Source organism: Sarcophilus harrisii, chromosome 2, assembly GCF_902635505.1.
Source record: "Sarcophilus harrisii chromosome 2, mSarHar1.11, whole genome shotgun sequence".
Classification (NCBI taxonomy): Eukaryota; Metazoa; Chordata; class Mammalia; order Dasyuromorphia; family Dasyuridae; genus Sarcophilus; species Sarcophilus harrisii.
Genome location: NC_045427.1, coordinates 623,918,864 through 623,939,309, shown reverse-complemented (window position 1 = coordinate 623,939,309; position 20,446 = coordinate 623,918,864).

Sequence of the window (20,446 nt, the reverse complement as noted above, 5' to 3'; positions counted from 1 at the left end):
GAGTTCTAATGTAGTCTTAGACACTTATTAGCTATGTGACTTTGGATAAGTCACTTAGTTGCCTCAGTTTCCTCATCTATAATATGAGCTGGAGAAGTAAATGACAAAATGCTCTAATATCTCCAGCAAGAAAACTACAAAAGGGATCTTGGAGAGCTGGACATGACTGAAATGACAACAAAAAATGGGGATAATAATAAATAGTATTACTTTCTGAAGTTGTTATAAGAATCAAGGTAATAATTGTAAAGCATTTAACACAATGACTGGCACATAGTAAGCACTATAAAAATGTTAGCCATTATTATTAACTAAAGTGAACTAATTTGCTATTCCTTTAATTCAGTATTATAACTCCCACCTCTATGCTTTTGCACAGTCTTCCCTCATCAACTCAACCTCTTAGAATATTTTCCTTTAAGGCTCAGCTCAGAAATCATAACCTTTTCAGATCCCCCTAGTTGTTCATTCTCACTCTTTCCTCAAATCACATTCCATTTATTATTTCCGTGTTGCATACCCACAGGAGAATATAAGATCTTTGAATGAAATACCTACCATTTCTATAGTACCTCAAGATTTACAAAGTATTTTCTAAAACAAGTGCTTTATAAAAGCAAGATAATCTTGCTTTTTTGGCTTCTCAACAATAGGTTCTTTTCCTCCTCCTCCTCCTCCTCCTCCTCCTCTTCCTCCTCAACAACAATACTATATGATGGGAGGAAGGAGGGAAAAAGTTGGAACAAAAGGATTTGCAACTGTCAGTGCTGAAAAATTACTTATGTATATAATATTGTAAATAAAAAGCTATATGCTGAGTGAAATGAGCAGGACCAGGAGATCATTGTATACTTCAACAACAATACTATATGATGATCAATTCTGATGGGCCTGGCCATCTCCAGCAATGAGATGAGCCAAATCAGTTCCAATAGAGCAGTAATGAATTGAACCAGCTACACCCAGCAAAAGAACTCTGGGAGATGACTATGAACCACTACATAGAATTCCCAATCCCTCTATTTTTGTCCGTCTGTATTTTGGATGTCCTTCACAGGCTAATTGTACACTATTTCAAAGTCAGACTCTTTTTGTGCAGCAAAATAACTGTTAGGACATGTGTACTTATATTGTATTTAATTTATACTTTAACATATTTAACATGTATTGGTCAACCTGCCATGGGGGGAGGGGATGGGGGGAACGAGGGGAAAAATTGGAACAAAAGATTTGGCAATTTTCAATGCTGTAAAATTACCCATGCATATAACTTGTAAATAAAAAGTTATTAAAAAAAAGAAGGAAAGAAAAAATAAAAAGCTATAATAAAAAATAAATAAAAGAGAGGCACTTTGATATAGCTGAAAGTCAACTAAGTAGATGCTAAGGGTTTAGGAGAGGAGATGATTTATTGACAATGTTTTCAAGTAAGAGTTGAATTGCCTTAGTTTTTTTTTTTTTTTTTTTTTTACATATAAAAAATGTTTTGAAAGAAGTTGGAATAGACTGATAAAATCATTCAATCAATATTTCTTTTTTGTATTTGCTATATGCCAGGCATTGTGCTAGGCCTTGGAAATACAAAGATAAAAATCTTTGTTTATATTACCCAACCCCTTCAGAGTCCAGGGTGTTTGGGAACACAGTCCAGGTAGGAGGGAGATGAAGAGGATACCCAGAATGCCAGCAGCCTGATTTCAAAATGGTCAAGAAATGTACATACTTATAAATGTATAGATTGCCTGTTCCAATAGAATGTAAACTCTTCCAGGGGTTGATTTTTTTTTATATTTCCATGACCCAGCTCAGTGCCTGACATATGGAAAGTGCTTTAAAAAAATAAGTTTGTTGATTGAATAATTGGTTCCATCAGTTCATTCCAATTTCTTTGATCAGTTCCTTAATCTGTATTTAAAAAATTATGTTGGACTTAATGATTTCCAAAATATCTTCCATCTACAAACCCATGATCCTATGATATCTCCTTACTCTTCTTTCTATTTTTTCTAGTCTTTACTACCTATTTTTAAAAGGTAAATAAATCACATCTCTCTGCCTTCACTTGAATGTTATTTCCTTTGCCCAGAATACTCCACTCCAAATCTTTTTCTTGAATTAAACATCATCTAGGAAAATAAAACAGATACCCTCACCAAAAGATCTCAGAACAGATCATTTTTTCTATAGCACTAACTCAAATAATCAATGGACAAGCACTTATTAAACACTTACAATATACCAGGCACAGTACTAAACAGGGGGAATGAAAGGCAAAAGCCTCATCCCTGACCTCAAGAAGCTCATAGTCTAGAGGAAAGACAACATGTAAATAACCATGCACATACAAAATAACTACAGGGTTAATGGGAGGAAATTTCAGAGGGAAGGCAGAAGCAGAGAGGTTGGGGGAAACTTCTTGTAGAAAGGATTTTCAGCTGAACAAAGCCAAGGATATTAAGAGGGATGGGAGGAAACCACTGAAACATTGCAAAGTCACCAGTCACTTGCAAAGTACAGCAAGTAAGACTAGAATGTGAGATTGAAAAGGCTAGAAAGGGCCAGTTGGTGAAGGGCTTTAAAAGCCAAAAGCAAGATCAGTAGAACAGGTTAGGTTCACAAGACAGAATAGTCAACTATAGCAATCTAGTGTTTGACAAACCCAAAGATCCTCACTTTTGGGATAAGAATTCATTATTTGACAAAAACTGCTGGGATAACTGGAAATTGTATGGCAGAAATTAGGCATGGACCCACACTTAACACTGTATACAAAGATAAGATCAAAATGGGTCCATGATTTAGGCATAAAGAATGAGATTATAAATAAATTAGAGGAACATCGGAAAGTTTATCTCCTGTGGAGGAGGAAGAAATTTGTGACCAAAGATGAACTAGAGGCCATTTTTGAGCACAAAATAGAAAATTTTGATTACATCAAATTAAAAAGCTTTTGTACAAACAAAACTAATGTAAACAAGATTAGAAGGGAAGCAACAAACTGGGAAAACATCTTCACAATTAAAGGTTCTGATAAAAGCCTCATTTCCAAAATATATAGAGAATTGACTCCAATTTATAAGAAACCAAGCCATTCTTCAATTGATAAATGGTCAAAGGATGTGAACAGACAATTTTCAGATGATGAAATTGAAACTATTACCACTCATATGAAAGAGTGTTCCAAATCACTATTAATCAGAGAAATGCAAATTAAGACAACTCTGAGATACCACTACACACCTGTCAGATTGGCTAAGATGACAGGAAAAAATAACAACAAATGTTGGAGGGGATGTGGGAAAACTGGGACACTGATGCATTTTTGGTGGAATTGTGAACGAATCCAACCATTCTGGAGAGCAATCTGGAATTATGCCCAAAAAGTTATCAAACTGTGCATACCCTTTGATCCAGTAGTGCTACTACCGGGCTTATACCCCAAGGAAATACTAAAGGAGGGAAAGGGACCTGTATGTCCCAAAATGTTTGTGGCAGCCCTGTTTGTAGTGGCTAGAAACTGGAAATTGAATGGATGCCCTTCAGTTAGAGAATGGTTGGGTAAATTGTGACATATGAATGTTATGGAATATTATTGTTCTGTAAGAAATGACCAGCAGGATGAATATAGAGAGTCTTGGAGAGACTTACATGAACTGATGCTAAATGAAATGAGCAGAACCAGGAGATCATTATATACCTCAACAACAATACTGTATCAAGATGTATTCTGATGGAAGTGGATTTCCTTGACAAAGAGACCTAATTCAGTTTCAATTGATCAATGATGGACAGAAGCAGCTACACCCAAAGAAAGAACACTGGGGAATGAATGTAAACTGTTTGCATTTTTGTTTTTCTTCCCAGCTTATTTTTACCTTCTGAATTCAATTCTCCCTGAGCAACAAGAGAACTGTTCAGTTCTGCACACATATATTGTATCTAAGATATACTGTAACCTATTTAACATGTATAGGACTGCTTGCCATCTGGGGGAGGGGGTGGAGGGAGGGAGGGGAAAAATCGGAACAGAAGTGAGTGCAAGGGATAATGTTGTAAGAAATTATGCTGGCATGGGTTCTATCTATAAAAAGTTATTATAAAAAAAAAAAAAGCCAAAAGCAAGATTTTCTATTTGATCTAGAGATAATAAGAAGATACTGGCATTACTGAATTGGAGGGGGAAAAACCAGTTAGATTTGAGTTTCAGGAAGATCATTTTGGCAAGTGAGTAGATTAGAAAAGGAAGAAAGTTGAGGTTGAGAAACCAGTGAGAACAGTCTTGTAATAATCTAGGCATAGAGTCTGTACCAAAGAGGTGGCTATCTGAGTGGAGAAAAGGAGACCTATTGGGAAACTTTTTCAAGGATAGAAAAAACAAGACTTAGTGGCAATAGATGGAATAAGTTTGAGACCGAAGACAAAGAACAAATTGTACACGTACATAGTGCACCAACAATCACCTAGGATTCATTCCAAGTAAGTGTGAGAGGGTAGGGTAATGGTTAGGGTATTTCTCATATCAGGATAAACATCCACATCTCAATAAAGTGCTCTGAAAGGGAGACTCCTTTTACTAATGACAGAGGCCGTAGTCTGTGACTTTGCAGGAATCCAGTCTTCTATAAATTGTTTCCCTCTGAACATCTACAATACAAGGATTCTACAATCAATGAATATTGGAAAATGAAGCCCATAAGTGAGGCAGAAGGGTGACTTGGAGTCATAACATCTGAATTTGAATTCTGGCTCTGAGAGAGTCCTTAGGTGTGTCCCCTACCCACTCATCCCTGTAATGTTCTCTTCTCTAAAATATAATCTTCTCTGGGAGCAGATTTCTTGGGGGGCTTCTGGGAGCAGCCTTAGTTTCAGTTCAAAGTAATAATCATCTCAAATGCTGCCAAGAGTTAAAGTTCAGTCCTTTATTGTCTCTTCCAAAATAGCCCGGTTAGTTTACTTAGAGACCTATCTCTCTCCTTGGTTCCAAGAGCTCTTGCCGCTAGTCCTTTGTCTCTTCCAGCTTCATAACTCTAGCTCCCTCCAAATACAAAGCCTCCAGCCAGCACAAAGTTGGAAAATGGAATGAATCTGACTCCGCCTCCCAGAGAGTGAGCTTGTGGGTTTCTGACTTGTGAATCTCCTGAAGTCAATCCTAGTTGAGGCTCCTAGCTTATATATGCTCTCTAAAGGTGTGAACTATAATGTGTGAACTCTCTTAAAGGTGTGAACTCTAATGTGTGAACTCTCTTAAAGGTGTGAACTAAGTACATAAGCATTGTCTCTATCAATTCCAGTGACTTAGCACCTTGTTTCAAGTTCTGGCCCATAACAATCCCCAGTCAAGAAACAAACATTTTGATTAGGGGAGCAGAAGAGAATTTGGGGTATGAGAATAATTCAGTCATTTTTAATAGTATTTTTCCAAGTACAAGCAAAATAGTTTTCAACATTCACCCTATGCTCCAAGTTTTTCTCTGTTCCTTCCCCATCTCCCCTTTACCAAGAGAGCAAACAATTTGATACAGGTTAAATATGTGCAGTTCTTCCAAACATATTTCCATATTCTTTATGCTGTGCAGATAAAATCCAATCAAAAGGGGGGAAATCAGCCTGCTCACCATTTCTTTTAGAACAGTAATATTCCCACAGCTATAGTTATTACAAAAACTACCTAAAATCATCATCTTGAGACCTTATTATAGTTTATCATAGAAAATAATTGTTTTTAAATTCGAAGAAGCACATTTTCAAAGTAAGGAGAGATCTCAGAGGCTGCTATCTAGTTTACAGAGATGATTATTGTTGTTTATCCTTCATTCTTTTAAAAAAATTTTTATTAAAGCTTTTTATTTACAAAGCATATACATGGGTTAAATTTTTTTAACATTGACCCTTGCATAACCTTTTGTTGCAAATTTCCCCCTCTTTCCCCCCACTCACTTCCCTAGCCAGCAGATAATCCAATACATGTTAAATATGTTGAAATATATGTTAGATCCAATATGTGTGTACATATTTATACAGTTATCTGGTTGCACAAGAAAAATCAGATCAAGAAGGAAGAAAAAGAAAAACTGAGAAAGAAAACAAAATGCAGGAAAATAACAGAGTGAGAATGCTGTGTCGTGTTCCATGCTCTGTTCCCATGGTTCTCTCTCTGGATGTAGATGGCTCTCTTCATCACTGAACAAGTTGAATCTTCTCAATGTTGAAGAGATCCATGCCCTCAAAAGTGATCGTCATATAGTCTTGTTGCTGCCATGTGTAATGATCTCCTGGTTCTGCTCATTTCACTCAGCATCACTTCATGTAAGTCTCTCCAGACCTTTCTGAAATCATCCTGCTGATCATTTCTTACAGAACAATAGTATTCCATAACATTCATAGACCATAATTTATTCAGCTATTCTCCAGCTGATGGGCATCTACTCAGTTTCCAGATTCTTGCCACTGCAAAAAGGGCTGTCACAAACATTTTAGCACATGTGGGTCCCTTTCCCTCTTTTAAAATCGCTTTGGGATATAAGCCCAGTAGAAACACTGCTAGATCAAAGGATATGCACAGCTTGATAACTTTTTGAGCATAGTTCCAAATTGTTCTCCAGAATGACTGAATGTATTCACAATTTCACCAACGTGTCAGTGTCCCTGTTTCCCCACATCCCCTCCAACATTCATCATTATCTTAGCCAATCTGACAGGTGTGTAGTGGTATCTCAAAGTTGTCTTAATTTGCATTTCTCTGATCAATAATGATTTGGAGCACCTTTTCATGTGGCTACAAATAGTTTCAATTTCCTCATCTGAACATTGTCTGTTCATATCCTTTGACCATTATCCTTCATTCTTGACAAGGATCATGGCATCAAGGAGGTGATGGTCCAGCAAGCAGTGTGAGTCCTTGGCCTTTTTTAAGTTAAGGTCTTTTCCATGTCTTGGTTGTAACTAATCAAGAAGTAGCCTCCTCCCTCCATTAGCGTCCTGAAAATGGTCATCTAGACTCTCTCTGAATATCTCTAAGGCTGAGGAACCTCACAAGGCAATCTGTTCTTCTTTTGGACAGTTTTCATGGTTAGCAAGTTGTTTTTTGTTTGTTTGTTTTTTTGGTTTTTGTTTTTTGCTGAGGCAATTGGGTTTGAGAGACTTGCCCAGAATCACACAGCCAAGGAAGTATCAAGCGTCTGAGATCACATTTGCATTCAGGTCCTCCTGACTTCAGGGTTGGTGCTTTATCCACTGCGCCACCTAGCTGCCCATGATTAGCAAGTTTTAAGGAGGGAAATCTGCCTTTATTCAACATCTGCTCAATGTTCCTGACTCCATCTTCCAGGATCAAAAAGTTGTCAATTCCTTTTCCACATTCAAATGTTCGAAGTCAGCTTTCCTGGGCGCACTTAAAACTCTTCTTCTCCAAGATAAACACTCATCAGTTCCTTCAACCTATCCTTAGATCCCTTCATCAACCTGGTCACACTGCTCTGGTTGTACTCCAGCTTGCCATCATCCCTCCTTGTCTGTACCATCCAAATTACACTCAGTGTTCTAGAGTTGAATAGAGTGCACTGGAACCATCTCTTCTACTTGTTATAGATAGCTCTATTTTTATTATCAATTATTATCTAAGTTAATTAAATGATAGCTAGCATTTCTAGGTAACACACTTTATGCTCATTTGATTCTCACAACAACCCTGAGAGGTAGGTACTATTATTGTCCCTATTTTATGGATGAGAAAACTGAGGCTAAAAGATGTCTAAGTGTCTTGCCCAGGATCATATAGCTAATAAGTATCTGAGGCAGGATTTGATCCCAGATGCTTCTGAAGAAATTTGTTTGTCTACTGTGTCATACTATTGAGTAATACTGAGTTTAAAGTCCACTACAATCCCCAGGTCTATTTCACACAAATGTTGGCCTAGCAGCCAACTCTCTACTGCCCTGTATTTGTACAGCTGAGTATTTGAACTCGGGCATTGTGTCTCATCTTGCCCAGCCACCCATGCCAGTGGTGAAGGCTAGGTAGGAGACTGTGGGAGGAAAAACCCCCTTTCTGGGAGGATAGCAGGCCACCATTTCTTCAGAGCACTCAGAGTCTAGGGGTTAAGGCAGAAATGAGAATAGTTATAGGACTGATCTCCAGTTGTAGGACTGGAGATCAAGGCCAGGAGGTCAAGGAGAGATCAGAAAGCAAGATACACACAGTATAAGGGAGCTGAGGGTCTGGCTTTCTCAGCTGCCTTCCCCATAGTCTTCTTGTTGTGGTGGTTGCCTTTTCCTACACAGATTGGCCAATGCGGTTTTTTAGCCTGATTTGCTGTATTCCTTCCTGACTCAGCTAAATTAATAAGACAAGTTCAAATAAAAACTATCCTCCTAAATAGCCTTCCCTTCTCCTTCAACCTGGATCCCAACACACACACACACACACACACACACACACACACACAGAGCCAGCCCCTGATAGGATTGCAGTGCTGAAAAGGCATTATGAGAAAGTCTCTCTCAATCCCAAAGTGGGTCAGTTGCTGCTATCCCATGCTCCCCTTCTTTCTTTGAGTTTCTATGGTTTTCTACCAGTTCTCTGGTTCTGGGGGCAGTCCTATCATCTCTCTGAGACTGAGTTTTTCTTGCCCATCCAGCATTAGTCATAGTAGACAAGGATCCTTAGGGACAATCTGGCTTGAAATGAGCCCCTCATAGCTTGCAACTAAAAAAACTAAAAAAAGACCAAATTAAAAACCCCCAATCAAATACTAAATTGGAAATTCTAAAATTAAAAGGAGAAATTAAAAATATTGAAAGTAAAAAAACTATTGAACTAATTAATAAAACTAAGAGTTGTTCTATGAAAAGCCAATAAAATAATAAGCCTTTGGTAAATCTGATTAGAAAAGGAGGAGGAAAAGAAATTAGTAGTCTTAAAAAATAAAGGAGAACTTTCCACCAATAAGAGGAAATTAGAGTAATAAGGAATTTTGCTAACTTTATGCCAATAAATTTGATAACCTAATAAATGGATGATACCTAAAATACAGACCCAGACTAAAGAGGAAAAGTAAATTGGAATAGTCCCATTTCAGAAAAAGAAATAGAACAGGCAATTAAAAACCTAAAGAAAAATCCCAAACCAGATGGATTTTAATGGAATTTTACCAAACATTTAAAGAAAATTGGCCCCAATCTATATAAATTATTTGATAAAATAGGGAATGAAGAGTCCTACCAAATTCCTTCTTTAACCAGACATGGATGATACCTAAACCAGGTAGGCTGAAAAAGAAAAGAAAATTATAGACCAATCTCCTAATGAATATTGTCTAAAATCTTAAATAAGATATTAGCAAAAGACTACGAAAATCATCTCCAAGATAATACACTAATCAATAGGTTTATACCAAATGATTGGTTCAATAAGAAAACTATCAATATAATTGGCCAATTAACCCAAATTAAAAAACATATGATCATCTCAATAGATGCAGAAAAAGCATTTATAAAACCAACATCCATTCCTAAAAAAAATTGAAGTATAGGGAAATGGACTTTTCCAAAATAATCACAGCATTAAAAAACCATCAGTAAGCATCATATTAATGGAGACAAATCAACCATTCCCAATAAGATCTGAGTGAAAAAGGTTGCCCCTATACCTTACTATTTAATATTGTATTAGAAAAACCTATATGAATAAAAACTAGAAAGAATTAAAGGAATAAGAATAGGAAAGGGAAGCCAAATTATCACTTTTCCATTGACATAATTTAAGAAAACCCGAGATTCTGCTAAAAAGTTTTGAAATAATCCCAAACTTTATAAAGTTCTTTATAAAATAAACCCATAATATAGCATTCTTATATTCACTAACAAAAATCCAACAGTCAAGTTACAAAGAAAATTCCATTTAAAGTAACTATGATAATATAAAATATTTAGAATCTATCTGCCAAGGAAAATCAGAAACTTTATGAGCAAAATTAAGACCACTTTTCACAAAATTAAGTCGTCTAACCAATTGGGAAAATATTAAATGCTCTTGATAGGGGAAAAAAATAATAAAGATGACAATATTACCTAAACTAATCTATTTATTTACTTACCAACGACTCCCAAAAAACTATTTTTAAATAGAAAAAATAACAACAAAGTTCATTGGAAAACAAAAGGTCAAAATTTCAAGGGAATTAATGAAAAAAAAAATCAAATGAAGGTGGCTTATGTACCAGATTAAAATTAATTATAAGGAGCAGTTACCAAAACTATTTGTATTTAAGGAATAGATTATTGATCAGTGGAATAGATTAGGTTCAAAGGAAAAACAGTCAACAAAATAGCAACCTAGTCTTTGAAAAACCCAAAATCCATTTTGGGATAAGAACTTACTTTTGATAAAAAGCGGGAAAATTGGAAACTAATATGCAGAAACTAGGCATTGATCCATCCGCCGTACACCAAGATAAGGTCAAAAATTTCATGACCTAGGATAAAGAATGAAATTATTAATAAATTAGAGGAAATAGGATATTTACCTCTCAGACCGTGGAAGGGTTTTTAACCAAAAGAACAGGGTCATTCGATCACAAAATAGAAAAATTTTATTATACCAAACAAAAGTTTTTAAAAACAAAACTAATGCAGACAAGATTAGAAGGAAGCAATAAACTGGGAAAATATTTTTTAAGTCAAAGGTTCCATAAACCTATTTCCAAAATATATAGAAATTCTCTAATTTATAAAAAATCGCCATTCTCCAATTGAAAAATGGTCAAAGGAATGAACAGACAATTCTCAGATGAAGAAATTGAAACTATTTCAGTCATATGAAAAGATGCTCCAAGTCATTATTAATCGAAAACAAATTAAAAACTCTAAGATCCACTAAACACCTGGATTGGCTAAGATGACAGGAAAAAAATGATTGTTGGAGGGGATTGGAAAACTGGGACAGATTCATTGTTGGTGGGTTGTGAACGAATCCAACCATTTTGGAATATTTGAACTATTCAAAAAAGTTATCAAACTTGTACCCTTTGATCCACAGTGTTACTACTGGGATTATATCCCAAAAGTTATAAAGAAGGAAAGGGACCTTATGTGCACGAATTTTGAGCCCTTTTTTAGTGGCTAGAAACTAAACGAATGGATGTCCATCAGTTGGAGAATGCTAATAAATTGTGTATATGAAAATTATGGAATATTACTTTCTTAAATGACCAACAGGATGATTTCAGAAAGGCCTGGAGAGACTTACAAACGTGCTGAGTGAAATGGCAGGACCAGGAGATCTTATATACTTCCAACAATACTAGATGATACTAGTCCTGATGGTCAGGCCATCCTCACAACAAGATCCCAAATCATTTCTAATGGAGCAGTAATAACTGAACTAACTTTACCCAGAAAAAGAACTCTGGGGAGACTAAAAAACCATTACATTAATTCCCAGTCCCTATATTTTGCACACCTGATCTTTGATTTCCTTCAAAGCTAATTGTCAGTGATTCAAGTCATTCTTTTTGTAACAGTAGTGTTTTGGTATGTATACTTATTTTGTATCTAAGTTATATTTTGTGTATTTAACATCTACTGGTCGTTTCCCCATTTGGGGAGGGGGGGGGAGGGTGAAGGATTGGCAAAGGTTTGGAATTTTGGTGCTGTAAAGTTACCCATGTATATATCCTGTAAATTAAAGGCTATTAAAAAAAAAAAAAAAAAAAAAAAAAGAGCCCCTCATAACAAAAACTCATGAAACACAGATGGTATGAGGAAGATTACCCCAAAATATATCACAGAGATTAAATCTGAGTGATGTTAAAAAGACTCTTCCTTCCCATTTCCAGGTTCTTTTAGTGATGGAACGATAATCAGACATGATTCCATTTGTGCAAGGTCCCTAACTCTGGGAAAATAATACATCAATCTTTCTGGTATACCCATGATGTATCCAACTTATATAGTTCCAAATGCCTCCAGGTGGGTGTTGACTGTGGAAACTGGCTAAAGGTAGGGGAAAAAAAAATCTGAGAGTGGGCTAATGGATTGTTATTATAATGAAATATCATAGTGGGCTGATTTAGCCTAATCATTCTGACAATAGGGAGGATACCAGTAAAGGCACTGTCCCAGAGATGTTCTTCAGTCTGTCCAACCTACCAAATGATATAAGGAAAGGGAATAAGAATATATTAAATGCTTTCTGTTGTCGAACACTGGGCTAAGTGCTTTTGTAAATATTTCATTTGAACTTCACAATTGTGTGAGGTCGCTGCAATTATTCCCATTTTACAGTTGAGGAAACTGAGACAGACAGAAATTAAATGACTTGTTCGGGATGTCACAGCTTGTAATTTAACCAAGGGTTGATTTGAACTCAGGTCTTCCTGAGTTGGGTCCAGTAACCTGTAACCACTGTGCTACTTATCTGCCTATAACAAAATGTGAAAAGATATATTTTTTATTCAATGGTTCAAAAATACTGTAAGAGAGTTTGACTGGAGGAGGCGTGAGAAGAACAGTAATAGAGTTGGAAAATCATTTTCAGGAACACATAGTGGGAAGTCCAAGGCAAGGGAGAAAGTTTGGGTTAAAACATAAAACATCACCAAGATGTTTCCTCCTACGGTGTTTCCTCCAGCAGACTCTCTTTAAGAGTTGGGGAAGTTTTGTTCATCTCTTTGAATCCCTAACAATCGGCATATGATATTTCTGGCACATGGGAAGTGGGTAAGCTAAGTAATAGTAAGCTAAGTAAATGCTACTTAGTTATTTGATATCCTTGGATTCATGGCTGCAAGTCTTATCTCCCCAGACAGACAGTACGCTCACTGAAGTTTCTGGTTTTTAGCCCAGTGCTGGGCACAGAATAACAATCTCAAGGCTGAGAGGGATCCTAGAAGTCATGCAATCTAGCCCATAATTGAACATGAATCTGTCTACACCGTGCCCAAAAAGTAGTCATCCAGTTCCTACTTGCAACTCACTCTATCTGAAACAGAAGACGCCACTCTTCAGATAGTTCTGATTGGTGGGGGTTTTCTTGTCCTGCATTTGTCACCCATTTGATGATCATACTCATCCACTTGTTGTTCCCTGTCTTGCCCTCTGTGGCCAAGCAGAAAAACTATACTGCTCCTTCCACAGCGTAACCCTTCAAATACTTGAAGACAGCTATTATAGTGAACTAAATCAACTCTTCTCCAGACCCAACTCCCTCAATTCTTTGAGCTGAGCAGACCATTTGTCACCAAAGCTGTTCACAGGAAGTAAATGGGATGGGGACTCCTTGAAGAGAGAAAGGGATTCTCAAGGATAGATGTCAGGAGATGTACCTGGACTCCATGCGTTCCCTACAAGTGCAGCTGAAACGTTTGTTTATCCTTTGTTCTCAGAGAGGATCATGACATCAGGGAGGCAATGCTATGACACGTAAGTGACTTGAATTGAAATGAGAGATATGCAAAGCCACCGGTCTCTTTTTCTTCTCCAGAGCATCTGGGTCCAGTGGCAAGATATAGATCAGGAGCCGGCAGTCAATGCAATGGCCTTTTTAGAAACTGAAAGTCTGAATTATGGAAGTCAATGAATACGTATTTATCTTTTATGTGCCTGGTGTTGCGTTAAGTGCTAGGGAGACCAAGAAAAGCAAAAGATAATTTGATTTCAGGACTAAAAGTCTACTGGGGGAAAGAAAATGTAAATACTGTGGACAAACAAAAACCAGATATAGGTTAAATTGGATGTAATCAGAAAGGAAAGGCACTAGTTTGAAGGGGGATTTGGATCTCTTAGTTCCACTAAGAGTATAATAAGCAAAGGGATTCCTTTGATCTTTGGCATGGAGACCATTCTTTGGGCTCTTTGGATGTGTGTCCCTGTGTACGCCCATGGTTCCTTATATCTCAGATGAGTTCTTGTTGTTTGTCCTTCATTTTCCAAATCTAATGAGGTCATAGGGTGATTTTTTAAAACTCATTTATGTAAATTGGGTTTGGATGAAACCAATATGTGCAAAGTTAATCTTAGAAGCTACAACCCTAGTCTTTTCCTTAGAACTCTTCAGGGAAGTAGTATTCTCTCTCTCTCGGGAAACTAAGCTATCAGTTCCATGTGAGTTGGGTGAGAAGCCCATGCTTTGAGGCTGGTTTAGGGATTGGTACAGTGGACTGCTTCCCTTCAGGTACTCAGTTCAAGCCCCACCTTTGGCAATAGATCTTTCTCTCCCAATTTAATGTTAGTGCCTTTCCTTTATGGATTATCTCCAATTTATCCTGCCTATACCTTGTCTGAACATGCCGTTTCCTTCCTTCCCTCCTGAAGATCTGAGAGCACGATTTTACTTTCTTTGTATCTGATCTGAAGTGTCTTCTCCCTAACCTAGCCATTCTCCTGGGTGTGATCTCTAGGCTGGTTAAAATCCTTCTTAAATTGGTGCCTGGAATTTGATCCCAAATCCTTCAAATATGGCCTCAATGGTCTGAGCAAGTCAAAGTCCAATGGGTCTGTTAGAGCAGATGCTGGGTAAACATGTGGCTCACTTACTCAAGACTACAGTTTACAGAATGAGTGTGTTGGGAAGAGATAGGGGTAGCCTTCCTGAGGCCCCGGAGTCCCTGAATGTGCAGGCCTTGAAGCAGTCTCCACCCAGTAAGGGAGACTTTTAAAAAATCTCTCTTTAGAATTAAGGGAGGGCATAGGGCATGGGGGGAAAGGGCAATTCAGCGTAGGCTTTAAGAACTAATCTCCAGAAAATCAGTTCCCAAGATTCCCCTTCCTTGTTTTCTTGTCTAGATCAGGGTGATCTTTGTTCTGGCTTTACCATCTCAGTTTTTCAGTTTGAGGATCATTGGCTCCCCAGGTTGGACTCTGAGAATCTTTGTATGAATTCTCAACTTCTCCCACTCTCCATTGCACTGCCTTGTAAGTTTGGGGGTGGGGGGGAATATTTTCTTTTCTTCCTCAGTTTCTTATTTTTTTTTAAAGAAATACTAGCTTTTTATTTTTCAAAATACATGCAAAGGTAGTTTTCAGTATTCACTTTTTTTTTTTTTTTTTTTTTTTTTTTTTTTTTTTTTTTTTTTTTTTTTTTATTGCTCTTTATTTACAAGTTATATGCATGGGTGATTTTACAGCTTTGACAATTGCCAAACCTTTTGTTCCAATTTTTCCCCTCCTTCCCTCCATCTTTTCCCCCCATGGCAGGTTGACCAATACATTTTAAATATGTTAAAGTATAAATTAAATACAACTAACAGTTATTTTGCTCTACAAAAAGAATCAGACTTTGAAATAGTGTACAATTAGCCTATGAAGGAGATCAAAAATACAGGCGGACAAAAATAGAGGGATTGGGAATTCTATGTAGTGGTTCATAGTCATCTCCCAGAGTTCTTTCACTGGGTGTAGGTGGTTCAGTTCATTACTTTTCTATTGGAACTGATGTGGTTCATCTCATTGCTGGAGATGGCCAGGTCCATCAGAATTGATAGAGTCGGGAGTTGTTGTTGGAAGTATACAATGATCTACTAGTCCTGCTCATTTCACTCAGCATCAGTTCATGTAAGTCTCTCCAGGCCTTGCTGAAATCCTCCTGCTGGTCATTTCTTTCAGCATTCACTTTCGCAATACCTTGTGTTCCAAATTTTTCTTCCTCCCTCTCCCCCCAACTCTAGTAGACTGCAAGTAATCCAATATAGGCTAAACATGTGCAATTCTTCTAAACATATTTTCTTGGTGGGAATATTAATGGAGGAGAATAAAAATACTCATTGAGTAGAACCTCCCTGCTGTCCTGCTCTGGCCACTAGGATACCCGAGGTTAACTGGAGGATAAATAGTGTCCCCAAAAATGGCATTAGATTTAGGGTCAGGAAGACCTAAATTCAAATCTATTAAATTGTGAGCTCCTAAAAGTGGGGGTAGAGACTGTTTGCCTTTCTGTTATCTCGGTGCTAAATACAGTGCTTGATACATAAGCAAATATTTATTAACTAAAATTCTGCTTCAGATACTAGTTTTGCAATCCTAAGCAATTCAGTTAATTTCTTCAGGTCTCAGTTTTCTTATTTGTAAAATGGGAATAATAATCATACCTTTCTCAAAAGATTATTGTGTGGATCAAATGAAATCCTACATGCCAGGTGCTTTAAAACCCTTAGTATGATATATAAAAATTAGTTGTTATTATTCTGACTCCAAATCTACTGTATCTCCCCGAAGACCTCGGCACTTTAATAATGATACAGTGTGTTCCAAAAGTCTTAGTATACTTTTAAGCTAAGACTTTTTTGTGACTCCCAGGATATATGTCAAATACCTTGCAAACCTAAAGTGCTACAAAAGCCTGGCTATTGTTACTGCATAGATATACACCAGTCTTGGAAGATAGAGGCTATCATTGCCATTGAATAACTATCTTGTGAGATAGGAGCTATCATAATCCCCATTTTACCGACCAGGAAAATGAGGAACTGAGAATAATTTACTTAAGATCACAGGATGCTTGTTTAAGCGTCTGACTCCCAGCTAGGCCCACACACTGGAGCTATACTGTGCCATATCGACTCTAATGCAAAGGTCACTGCATCAATCTATCCGTCAATTGCTCAACACCCGATATGGCCCGAGGCAAGGGTTCTCGGGTGTGGGGTCCCGTCTACCACTTGCTATCTATGCGCGTTTGGCCGAAGTGACCAAAAAGGAGGTTCCTTGCATGATTCTATTTAGGCTGTGAGCCCCCCGGAGATCAGGGACTGGCTTTTGTTCTGTTCTGGGATTTTCTCTGTATCTGCAGCGTTTAACAAGGGTGCCGAGCCCACAGTAGGTGCTTAATAAGGGCTTGTTCTCTTCTCTCAACGTTTATTGAGCGCCTGCTCTGAGCCAGACTCAGCTCCAAGGATACAAAGGGGGGGTGGGGAGGATAGGAAGAGTCCTTGGGGGGGGGGGGGGGGGGGGGGGGGGGGGGGGGGGAATCAGACATCTCGGTTTTCTTATTTGTGACACTGGGAAATAAGAATGGCCTTTGCGCCCCCGCCCTCTAGGCTCCCGCAGAGACAGGGATTCGGGGACTTCCTGCGCGCCAAGAATGAATGGCAGCTGTCACCGCTCCTTCTAGTCCGGGGGCAGGAGGCTCGCAGCAGGTAAGGCGAGGCCGGGGGGGGAGAGGGGGGGCTGCCCCCGGAGAGGGGCTGCACATAGAAAGGTAGGCGAGAGCGATTCACGGGAGAGGCCCCAAGCCAGGCAGCTCCCCCTGATTGGAGCAGCCGGCATCAGACAAGCTCGCCGGCCGCTGATTGGTGCTGCCTTGGTCAGGCGCTGTAGGCTGTTGTAAACGTAAACATGACCGACAGTAACCCGGGCCGGAGATGGGGGGGGGGGAGTGGGGAGAGGGAGGGGAAGCGGTCCCGCCCCATCTCCATTCATGTCCCCAGCGGCCCCGCCCCACCCCGCCCTACCCTCCCCGGCTGCCGCCGGCTCTCGGCCCACACCCAGCCCGGCTTTGTGTAGCGGAGCGGCGTGCGCGGGGGGTGATGCTGCGCGCTGCGAACCCTGGGGTCCCGGCGGCCGGGGGCGAGGGAGGAGAGGAGCACGTGTGGGACGCAAGCGTGCCCGGCCCCCCTGCCCTGGGCTCTGGAACCACGTAGGGGGAAGCCGGGCCGAGCCGAGACCGGTGGCCGCAGGTAGCTCTGCGGACTTTTTGGCCGGAAAGCTCAGCTCCCACTTGCAAGGGCAGAGACCGCTTTTAGCGCCGTGCTTGGCCCGGAGTAGGCGCGCGATAAATGCTTATTGTCTTGACTCGAGAGCTGATAAAGGGGCGACTGCTAGACTTCTCCCTCCTGGAGGGCATGGGATTAGGATCCTCATTAGGGGTTGAGGTGGTTACCCGAGTAGCAGGCCGGATCCGGAAATTTGGGCCTTTAGACAAGTTCCTGGTTCCTTAGTTTCCCTAGCTGAAAAATGCGGGAATCGTGCTCCAAGATCATTCAAGTCCCTCCTAGACTTGAAATTCTAGCTGTGCTAACTCGGCCTTCTGGAGGACAGACAAGAATATACGTCAATATTAGAATATACCTCATCACCAAACTGCCGCACTTTGTAGATCTGTAATGTAAACTGAGCGGTTGGAGTGCCTAAAGTCCCCTCCCCCCTTCCAGTGCTCAAGTTTTGATCCCACAGTTTGGGGATGAGCCTCTTTTCTCGCTTCTCTGTCCCCTTCTGGCTGCAGTTCTGTGGTCAGCCAAGAAGCCCGAAACCTCTAATTAGTAGCTCTAGCTGCCCCCAGCTCTCTCTGGTCAGAAGAAATTGGGAAGGGGCCTTTTTGGCCCTGCTCAGGCTTGCTGACCGTGAGTCAGCAGAGAAGAGCTCGCACACTGGCCCTTTGTGAACTGCCATGAGGCAGACCGGGAAGCTGTAGCAAGGCTGGGCAGACACCATGCACTGGGCACTGGGGAGGGACAGCCAGGCAGTTTGGACAAAAAAGCATTCTACCTCCAGCTCACTGGCTCCCCCATCAGCAGATCTCTGCCCTGCCTGGGCCTGCCGTGGGGGCCTGAGGCTTATGGCCCGTAGTTCCAAGAGTCAGCACTTTCTGGGAGTTTAGGAAATTAACCCGCAGTCACAGGACTCTGCTCCCACTCTCAGTGACATTTCACCCAGTTCAAAGCAATGATAGGGTATGAGAGGATGCCCTCAGTCACTGAGCAATCAACAACAGGAGCTGAGAGCCCCCTTTGTCCAGGGCCCTCCCTGTGGAACTAGGTGGGGTAGGCAGCATTTATAATGGAGGCGTTTATAAAGGCGCCCAATCTGATGGGGAAGGCAGGAGCAACACAAATCCAGTACTATTCAGAGGAGCTCAAGGGCCAAAATGAGAAATGCCCAGACACGGCCAAGCCAGACTGAGAGGGCATGAGAAGGGAGGAGACATCAGAGCAGAATCAGAGAGCTTCATCCTATGAAGGACCCTTAGAGGAGCACTGCAGGGATGGTGACCAGCACCCGAGATTCAAAAGTTGATTTTAATCTCATCTTTGAACAGAACTGATTCTTTAATCCCTTTGAACCTGTTTTTTAAAAAATATTATTATTATTACATATAAGAATATATTTTTATTATATTAATATTATTATTTATAAAGAAGTGATAAATTGCTAGTGACAGTTTGTGTGTCTGGTGTAATTTCCCCCCAGAATTCACAGACCCAGTTTGAGAACCTTTGCTTGAAGAGTGCAATTTTGCAGAGCAGGTTCTGATGTGTAATGGTAGGGCAAGATTCCCTGCCCTCCCTCTGACTCCCTATACTGATGGAATCACAGGTCCAATTAAAAAGAAAAAAAAAAAATCAGAAGAGGTGAGAAAAAGAATAGAAAAATTTTAGAAGACTGAATAAATGTGGTATAGATAGAATCCCTTCTGAAAACACGCCTGATATCTAGTTGTATTTGGAGACCTTTAGTAACATGGAACTACTTATTTTTTTAGGTCACCATTCCTATTATTCGACAGTTTCAATTGTTAGAAAGTACTTTTTCACCTTTAGTAAAAGCTGTTTTCCTCCCTTAGTTCTCAGGAGTTTTGTCTTTGTTGAGTGGGAGTAGATTAAACGTAATCCCAGATTGGCTGACAACTCTAGCATATACCTTCCTTGACCTTGAGGGAAATTCTCCAGGGCAATTAGGAGTTCCCAGCGAAGGGAAAGGAAATTTGCATTTATATAGACCCTACTATGTGCTAATTTCTTATGTTAAAAGAAACAACAAAAAGCAAGTATTGATTCTTTTGATCCTAAGAGTTAAAGAAATGGAGATGGTCCTTTGGATATGGAGAATTCGGGCCATTATATTAGGCCTGCTCCAGGGGAATGGCACAGAAGGCAATGTTCTGTACTGGGCATAATAATGGAGCCGAAGTTAGCAAACTGAGTTTGAATGTTGGCTGTGATTTAGGGGAGGGGGTGGGGGGTAAGAGGTGAAAAATTGGAACAAGAGGTTTGGCAATTGTTAATGCTGTAAAGTTACCCATGTATATATCCTGTAAATAAAAGGCTATTAAATTTAAAAAAAAAAAAAAAAAAAAAGAATGTTGGCTGTGCCATTTAGTAGCTACATGAATGTGATTTCTCCAATCAAACATCAACTTTCTCCTCTGTAAACTGGAATAATGGACTACTCAGTAAATGTTGTGAAGAAAATTCTGTATCAATCATAGGTTGTAAGACTTGTGAGTTGTCCCTAATTATAGAACACTTTCAAAAGCATTTTCTTGGTTGACTCTCACTACAGCCTTGTGAGGGTAGAGTGGAGGGTGGCTAATGAAAGAGGCTCTAGGGATTAGGAGTGTACCTTGTGTCAGGATTTTTATGGGTTCGGGCTCTGAAACTTGGCCTATGTTGGCTGGGGTAAGGGTGCATAAAGAGAGGGTCTGCCTTTCAGCAGAACTTCAAGGGGAAATCATGGA